The 9,039-nt window shown below is 39.5% G+C and overlaps 1 pseudogene; it reads right to left on the minus strand.

Annotated features, from left to right (window-relative positions):
- Positions 1 to 417: 417 nt before the first annotated feature.
- On the minus strand, positions 418 to 7,996 carry LOC149542443 (uncharacterized; annotated as a pseudogene).
- Between the last annotated feature and the right edge of the window lie 1,043 nt (positions 7,997 to 9,039).

Below are 9,039 nucleotides of genomic sequence, written 5' to 3' on the forward strand. Positions count from 1 at the left end.
TTATTCTATCATGCATATAAAGAGTGAGAGTGAGTGAGTGGGTTTTATAGTCCACGACACTATGCCATAGTTTTTGGGTTTACATATGGTGACAGTGATATGGGACTACCCCATACTCTTTTTCGAGAGGCGCTTGGCGCTACAAATGAGGCGTACATACCCTACCTCCCAGTGGGATTTGAACTTGTGACCTCTCTTTCAAGAGTACAAGTTCTCCACCACTAGGCCAACTCAAGTTGTACAGAAAGACAGCTAGAAAACTGAAGAATAGATGTTAGAGCTAACCCGTAAGCACAGATGCGGATGTGGATAAGTGAAAAGTGAAACGAGGGGTGTAGTTCCAACTCTAGAAGTAACAAAACCACATGGAATTAACGAAACCAAAACAGCTTGAAAACTGAAGAATAGACGTTAGAACTAACCCGTGGTCGTAGATGCGGATGTGGATAAGTGAAAAGTGAAACGAGGGGTGTAGTTCCAACTCTAGCTACGTGTCTGGGAACCAGCAACGAGTTTGAAGGACCCGATTATTCAAGGCCACATGATCTCCCCCCATATCATCACCGACATTGTTCCAACGAAGTCTATCCCGAAGCCCAACGCCAGAGCAACCATGGACACATTTTCATCAATTACACTCCACAACGATTCGAAATTGGTCGCAGATGGGACCAGAGAAGTTTTGTTCTCTCGGTTGCAACTCTGCAAAGGGGCCCCGCACAAGCATGGAAGATTATTCTGGAATGACGTTGCATTGAATGTATCGAACTGTGGTCCTCTGGGTATTCGTCTGCAGAGCATGTTGGAAGACAGATCTATGTATGCCAGTAGGTACAATACAGAAAGACTCTCAGGAATATCTCTGGTGAGCTTATTCATAGACAAGTCCAACTGCTCCAGGGTCCATATCTTCCCGAGAGAAGCTGGTATTTCACCTTTCAAAATGGTTCCCAGACAGATTCAGCAATTTCATGCTTCTCAATTTCCCTATGCTTTGCGGTATCTGCCTGTTGAGATCGTTACCTGATAAGTCAAGTATGGTGTTCGCCGCCATTACGTACTCCAGCCTGTACTCGTGTTTTTTTATGACTACGTGGATATCTTCATACAGGCTGTTTCCAGACACTTGCGGATCTCCGCGCATAGCAAACCCCTGAAGATTGTCAAGATTAGCAGGTATTTGGCCATCGAACTTATTGTTTCATAAATCCAGGACCTGCAAACTAGTAAGGTTTACAATCCACGGTGGAAAAGCACCACGAAGCTGATTATACCCGAGGCTCAAAACTCTCGTGTCCTGAAAATCTGCGAGGTACGAAGGAAGTGCACCTCTCAAATTGTTCCTTCTGAAATCCAAAAGCTGAAGCTTCTTACAGTTGGCCAAGGATGCCAGCAGAGTCCCGGAGAAATTATTGGTGTTTGCTGACAGTACTTCCAGAGAAGAGGGATAGCTGATATAAAAACTTCCATTGAAGGAATTGTTGGACAGCTTTATCTTCCTCAAAGATTTGCAGTTGCTGAGTGTTGGAGGAATTCCACCGGAGAGGGAATTGTTGGATAATATCAGCTCTGTCAATGAGCTGCAGCTGCCCATAGAGGACGGAATCTTTCCATCCAACTTGTTTTGGGACAAAATTAGGCGGCTGAGCACGGTGCATTTGGTGATGTCCTTGGGAATCTTTCCACCCAAGATGTTATTTGAAAAATCTAACACCTCCACTGATAGTTTCCGGAATGCCTCCGGAAATGTTGTTGCCCGTGATCAGCAGCTGGGTAAGACTATTGAGTTCACCAATACTGTGGGGTACATGACCAATGAAATTGTTAAAGAGACTCGAGCTCACCCACGGACACGGGGATTATGCCCGTCAGGCTGTTTGAATACAAATTTAAGGTGTTCAAGCTACGGAGGTTTCCTATATCCTTGGGAACAAATCCTGTCAATTGGTTAGTGTCCAAGGACAGTTTCTTGAGCTTGGTCAGGCTAGTTATTACTTGGGGTATGATGCCTTTTAACCTGTTTGAACCCAGATTCAGAAAAATTAGCTCTCTCAAATTTCCAATGCGATCAGAAATGGTACCCGTATAACGGTTTCTAGCAAGATTTAAGTAAGTAAGCTGAGTGAAATTGAAAATGAAATCTGGAATCGTCCCATCAAAACCGTTATGTATCAAAGAAAGGGTAGAGAGAGGAAGAATGGCAAGAGTGGCAGGCAGTGTTCCGTTTATATGGTGGAATCCCACATCAAGCCACTCAAGACTAGTACAGTTTCCTATTTGTGGAGGGATAGAGACTGTGATGTTTCCTGGGCCATACAGTGATAATTGCTGAAGTTGTTACAAATTTTCTAGTTCAGCCGGTATATTACAATACAGCTGGTCAGCACCCCCAATAAACAGTACTTCCAGGGAGGAACAATTACCTAGGGTCGCATGGATTTGGGTCTTCAGGTTGTTATCGTTCACGGAAATGTACTGCAATTTGTCGAGCGTCCCGATCTCGGGTGGAATCCTTCCTGTCAAATTATGAGAGGAAAATTATAATAGACAATGGAATGCAGGAAGGATCAGAATCGTTCTTAAGATATTTTCTATCAAATTATGATATTATTGCTAGAATTTAATTGTGCAGTTTTTTATTATCACATGAGCAGTGATTCTGTTGGAAAACAAATTAATTATACCAAGTACATTCCAACTACTTCGACCACTGACCCTAGACTTTCTAGATTATTTTTCTAATCTCCAACACTTTCTAGTTTTCTTCAAGTTTTCAGATTTCTCTATCCACTTACAAATTGATTATAAATTAATGAAATGGGCCTGAGATCTATGAGCCCAATTTGGGTTTCCAATAGATTCACACGAGTCCATTTCTCATGAGAATAAATAGAACACTTAAGCAATCATAGAATCTTGGTGATGCTCACATAGGTGAAGCACTGAGACTTTATGGGAGGTCACCTATCCCATTACTATTCCAGCTGGAGCACTCTAAACTATGGAGTTCTCTCCATGATTAAACCCACTCTGCTTGCAACCTTATTTACAAAACCTTCACCAAGTGTTGTGCTTTAAGAACCATTCATTAGAAAGTCCCTTAAACTCATTAATTGTTTATCTATATTTCCAGCTATTTCATTTTGATGATAGATTATATAGTGTGATTGAAAATATTGATGAAAAACTAACAGACAATTGAATCTAAACATTGCAGAATGAGAATAATTACCTCTGAGATTGTTAATGCCAAGTGGCAAATGAAGAAGAGAGGTGCAGTTGCTCAGAGAGACTGGAATGTTTCCACTAAGATTATTGTCGGACAAGCGCAGATGCTGTAAACTATGCAGAGAACCGAATTGTGCAGGTACCCTCCCTGTCAAGTTGTTAATCGAGAGTCTTATATACTGAAGATGTGTGCAATTAGCAAGAGATGTGGGGATGGATCCTGTCAGCCAATTTGATTTGAGGTCAAGAACCCTCAACGCCTTGAGGTTGCCGAGAAGAGGTGGAATCGTTCCCATGAGAGAATTGCTGGAGAGCTTCATAAGACGTAATAAAGATAGATTCTCGATGAAGGGAGAGAGGGTCCCTGCCAATTCCAATTGAGGGAGAATGATGGCCACAACTCTCTTGGTACCCTTTTTGCAAATGACACAGTTCCAGGAGCACAAGTTTTCTGAATTGGCAGAAGTCCAGTTGAGAAGAGATTGCATGGGGTCGGCTTTAATGCCACCCTTGAAAGAGAGTAGGGCTTCCAAGTCTCTCTTCTCAGAAACATCTTCATCCACACTTCTTCACAACAGAAAACATTCTGTCCATTGCAGGGCTATGCAAAGAAGAGACATGGGGAGAATAAGAAGTGTTGCGTATGTGTATTGTAGAGGCATGCGTCGTTAATGCGAATACTAAAGCCAAGCTTAACCACAACATTTGGATTGCTATGATTGTAGTGGTCATTTGCCTACTCTCCATTCTTTTTTATTAAAACCTTCCACTGAGTAATCGCTTTTATAGAGTGCTAAACATTCATTAGAAGTAAGAAGTCTCGTGTTCGACTTCGAGAACGCGATATCGAGTAAAGCACGGCAATGAATAAAAAATAGAACAGTGAGATATGCATTTAGCACGCAAACACTTTTCCAACTTATTAGTGCGGTGATCGCACATTAGGCGAGCCAATACTTTCAAGACTTGAATGTTGCTATCTGTTGATTTGTTATGCTGTGGTCAATCTACTGGTACTTTTCCATGACCTATGATATTTTGTCTCTACGACCACTTTTCAATATTCCTCTCCGCTGATTTGCTATGTCGTGTTATACACCCAGATTATAGTATTAAAAGGGAAGAGCATGAAGTCTAGCCTAGATTAGCAGATTTTAGAAAATTTAGTCTAAAGGTCTAGGTAAGGGTTAAATTATTGAGAACCAAATATCAAATGCCTATAACCTAGGGAACCCTACCCTTGACAACCATAATATCCTTCTTATAGGGAAAACCAAAAGAGCACTAGTCTTTTAAAAGACAAGAGAACACTTGACTATTTGTTTTTCTATAAATTTTTGACAAGATTTCTAATGATCTCAATATTTGGCCTTAGGCTTATAAACTTTCTAGCTTAATAATATTATCATCTATAATTAGATCAGGGCTAGAGATATCAAACCTCCCATTTGTTGGATTAAAAATGTTTCTAAATTGGGCAAAACTAGATTTTGCAATAGGTTTTACTATGTTTTTGAAATTAAGAAGCAGTCGAAATGGGGGCTGACCCAGAACAAAGTAAACAATTGTCCAAAGATCAGTTGGCAATCATCACCAGAAAATTACCCAACCCCGTTTCTAAATTTCAAGAACCCTCCCATAAGCATAATAGTAAGGTAAATACTATCAAAAACATCAAAAGTATTAACATTACACATCCATTGAATACAAATTGGTTGTAATACTAGTCCAGCATAAAAAACCTAAAGGTGCTTGAAGGTTTAGAGAGTAACTAACAAACATAAACAAAATGAAACTAAAAGCACACTAGCAGGAGGACCAATCACTGGCTCCTTGGATTCTCCAGTAGCAAGCAAAGCTAGTCATCAACGAGGAAACTGTAAAGTGAATGATTAGTCTCCACCTCTTTATCATCTATTGCACCATTCTTCTGCATGAGGTAGAGTGTAGTGGTTGCCGAGTGCATGACACGAATCAAGAAATTGGCTACCCTATCAAATTTATCCTCCAGGTCATTGTTCCTTTTGATCAAATCAGCAATGGACCTTTCCAATTTTTCAAGCCTCGAGGTTTCCCTGCATTTTGTTCTTTCTTTCCACCATGGCATGATTCTGTTGAGTGTGCTCTTCCCCTTGTGCCTTATTGTTGTCCTCCCCTTTGTAAGAATTCAAACCCAGAGAGCAATAATATGACTAAACAAACTATAAAAAATGTGAATGCATGGAAGAATAAAACTCATAGCACGCTAAAAAATGCTTTAAACCATGTTCTTGATTCATCTATTAGGTTGCTTGTGATAACAACAAGTCGGCAATGTCATACACTTATATTTAATCCTAAACTACAAACATATTAATTCATGCAAATGAAATACAAATTAAATAATGTTGGACTTGGAGTTGTCATAGAAGGTTGATTTTCTATGCAATCACTACTTTCTTACTCTTCAGTGGAAATGGAATATTAAGGGCTTGTTGCTGACTCCACCACCGTACCTATAATTGTTGCCAAAACTTAGCATGCCTAGCTCCTGGTATGTCACCTGCGACACCTCATAATCCACCCACAAATCAAAAACACATGCTTCTCCCTAGTCGTGTGAGGAAAAAGGCTACCCAACACCTTGGATTTTGTACTTACTAATGGCATGCTAGTCTAATGACACGCTGACCAAATAACCTTCCAAACATTTGTGGATGGTTGTGATGTCTTCCCCACATACTGCAGACTTATCCTTCGAACTCCAACTAATATCAAAAATCTCATGAATGTATATTCCTGAGACAACCTAACTTTTGGGAGAAAATCCAATAGAAACAAAGTGTCACCAATCAAACTCCACATCAAAATTGAATGATGTCTCCAATGAGTAGTTGGGGCTACGTCCAACTCCTCACACTGCCTTAAGGAGTTTCATCCTCAAAGAAACCAATCACATTTAAGAAACCTTTGTTATTTTGAACAATATTATATTTTATGGTAACAATCCCAAGAAAGCTCATTTCTTTTATAACCTCGATATGAAGGTGACCACGAACAACTAGACAATGTGGGATAAACCCATTTTCGTCTTTTAGTTACTTAAGTTACTTTTTCTATAAAATGACTTTAAGTCATATAGTAATTTTATAAATCCACTTTATACAATAAAATTACTTAAATATAGAAAAACTCCTCAACTTCATTATTTCCTTGAACAAAACCAAAAAAATCCTTTGACTAGCTTGCATCCTCTAGATTAACATGGTGTTAGCCTATCCAAATGGAAAGATAGGCCAACAAGATGCTAGAAAGGCCTAGCACGGAGAAGGGGACATTACAGTCCTCGCTTCTTAGGATTACTTTCCCTCAAGCAATCTCAGTGTTGGATGCTATAGGGTTGATTCACCCTCCCAAGTGGCATCCTCATAAGGAAAAGCCTTCCAGTGAACTAAATACTCCCTAATGGATATGTTACGTAGCTTTCTCTCTCTGATCTCAATCACCTCGGTTGGAACCAAAACTAGTTTCCCTTCGACACCAAGTGGGGGAAATCCAATAGAAGGCACTATATTCTAACCAATCGCCTTCTTGAGGCAAGACACATGAAAAACATTATGGATCCTACTATAACCTAACATTTCTAGCTCATAAGCAACCTCACCAACCCTCCTAGTAATAAGATAGGGACCATAAAATCAAGGCTAAAGCTTTTTGGATCCACTCTTCTTGAAGAAACTCTGCTTGTAAGGTTGGATGTGAAGATAAACCATGTCATCTAACTCAAAACTTCACTCTATCCGGTGGCAATCAATGTGCATCTTTTGTTGATTCTAAACTTGTAGGACGTTTTTTCAAAGAGATCTAAGGATGTCATATTGGTCTTATATCCAATCTCTAGCTAGTGGCGCTCTGCTATCCTATAGAGCTAGGTCTACAAATGATAGTGGCTCACTGCCATAGATGATTCGAAATGGTGTCATCCAAATTGACATGTGATAGGAGGAGTTGTAGTAGGACACCCCTAAATACAACCATTTAACCTAGGGTTTCTATTGCCCTGCTACATAGTTCCAAAGATAACCCTCCACACATTTATTTACTATCTCAGTCTGCCCATCTGTTTGTGGATGGTAACTCATGCCGGATGTCAACTCTGTACTTGCCAATCTGAATAACTCCTGCCTAAGAAATTTAGTATCCTTGTCGCTCACAATGGTTCATGGTAAGCCACGTGGATGAAAAACCTCTCCAAAAAACAACTCGGCTACCTGCTGCAAATTCTCTCCTAAAATATAGTCGAAACTTTTCTATTTGCTGTTGGAAATACAAGCTTTCTGCAAACTCTCATGAAAGAATTGCTGGAGAGATTCATAAGACGTAATAAAGATAGATTCCCGATGAAGGGAGAGAGGGTCCCTGCCAATTCCAATTGAGGGAGAATGAAGGCCACGACTCTCTTGGTACCCTTTCTGCAAATGACACCGTTCCAGGAGCACAAGTTTTTTGAATTGGCAGAAGTCCAGTTGAGAAGAGAGTGTATGGGGTCGGCTTTAATGCCACCCTTGAAAGAGAGTACGGCTTCCAAGTCTCTCCTCTCAGAAACATCTTCGTCCACACGCTTCTTCACAACAGAAAACATTCCGTCCATTGTAGGGCTATGCAAAGAAGAGACATGGGGAGAATAAGAAGTGTTGCGTATGTGTATTGCAGAGGCATGCGTAGTTAATGCGAATACTAAAGCCAAACTTAACCACAGCATTTGGATTGCTATAATTGTAGTGGTCATTTGCCTACTCTCCATTCTTTTTTATTAAAACCTTCCACTGCGTAATCGCTTTTATAGAGTGCTAAACATTCATTAGAAGTAAGAAGTCTCGTGTTCGACTTCGAGTACGCGATATCGAGTAAAGCACGGCAATGAATAAAAAATAGAACAGTGAGATACGCATTTTTAGCGCGCAAACAGTTTTCCATGTTCTTACCTGTGTTCACACATAAGCAAGCCAATGCTTTCACGACTTCAATGTCGCTCTTCGTTGATTTGTTATGCTGTGGTCAATCTACTAGTACTTTTCCAAATATTCCTCTCTGCTGATTTGCTCTGCCGTGTACAATCGTGACTTCTCCATGACTTGAGATATTTCGTTTTTACGAGATTTTTTTCTTGTTTTCTCTTTTTAATCGGCGTATATCATCCGAGCGTATGCATTTTGAGCATATGACTCAACTGCCTAAAGGAATTACTAACGTACACATGTATTATATTGGGCTAATAATGGATTTCTTATGTTTGAATGAATTACATTGAAGATTTAGTAACTTGTTCATGCTTGATGTGAAATTGGAGCATATGAAATTTAGGGTATTAGATAATAATTATTGTCTTGTTGATAAACAATATTTTTCCTTGTGAATGTTTTCTCAAAATTGATCTTGTTTGCTACAAGAAAAGTGACAATTAATAGTTGAAGAGATTTCTATAAAACTATAATTTTTCTTTTGTATTGGAGATATGCAATTTTCTTGTGTGAGAGGAGCTTGGGAAATTTGTTTACTTTTAATTTGAAAGTACAAAAAGTAGAAAAAACAAATACTAAATGAAGATGAAAACCAACGATACCACTAGGGTTCTTATATACATGCACAATGATACAAACAACTTGTTGAAGCAATCGAATAAATCATATTATTTGAAAGGTAGGAACCTCTTGTGCTTCCACCATGATAGTATGATACAAACATATGGAGAGCTCAACCAATCACATAAGGAAACAAGGAAGCATCTAGCACTAGACCAATGAATCACAAAAAATATTGTCAAAGTGCACA

Source organism: Cupressus sempervirens, chromosome 8 (genome assembly GCF_028749045.1).
Source record: "Cupressus sempervirens isolate cs-2001-9-10 chromosome 8, ASM2874904v1, whole genome shotgun sequence".
Taxonomy (NCBI): domain Eukaryota; kingdom Viridiplantae; phylum Streptophyta; class Pinopsida; order Cupressales; family Cupressaceae; genus Cupressus; species Cupressus sempervirens.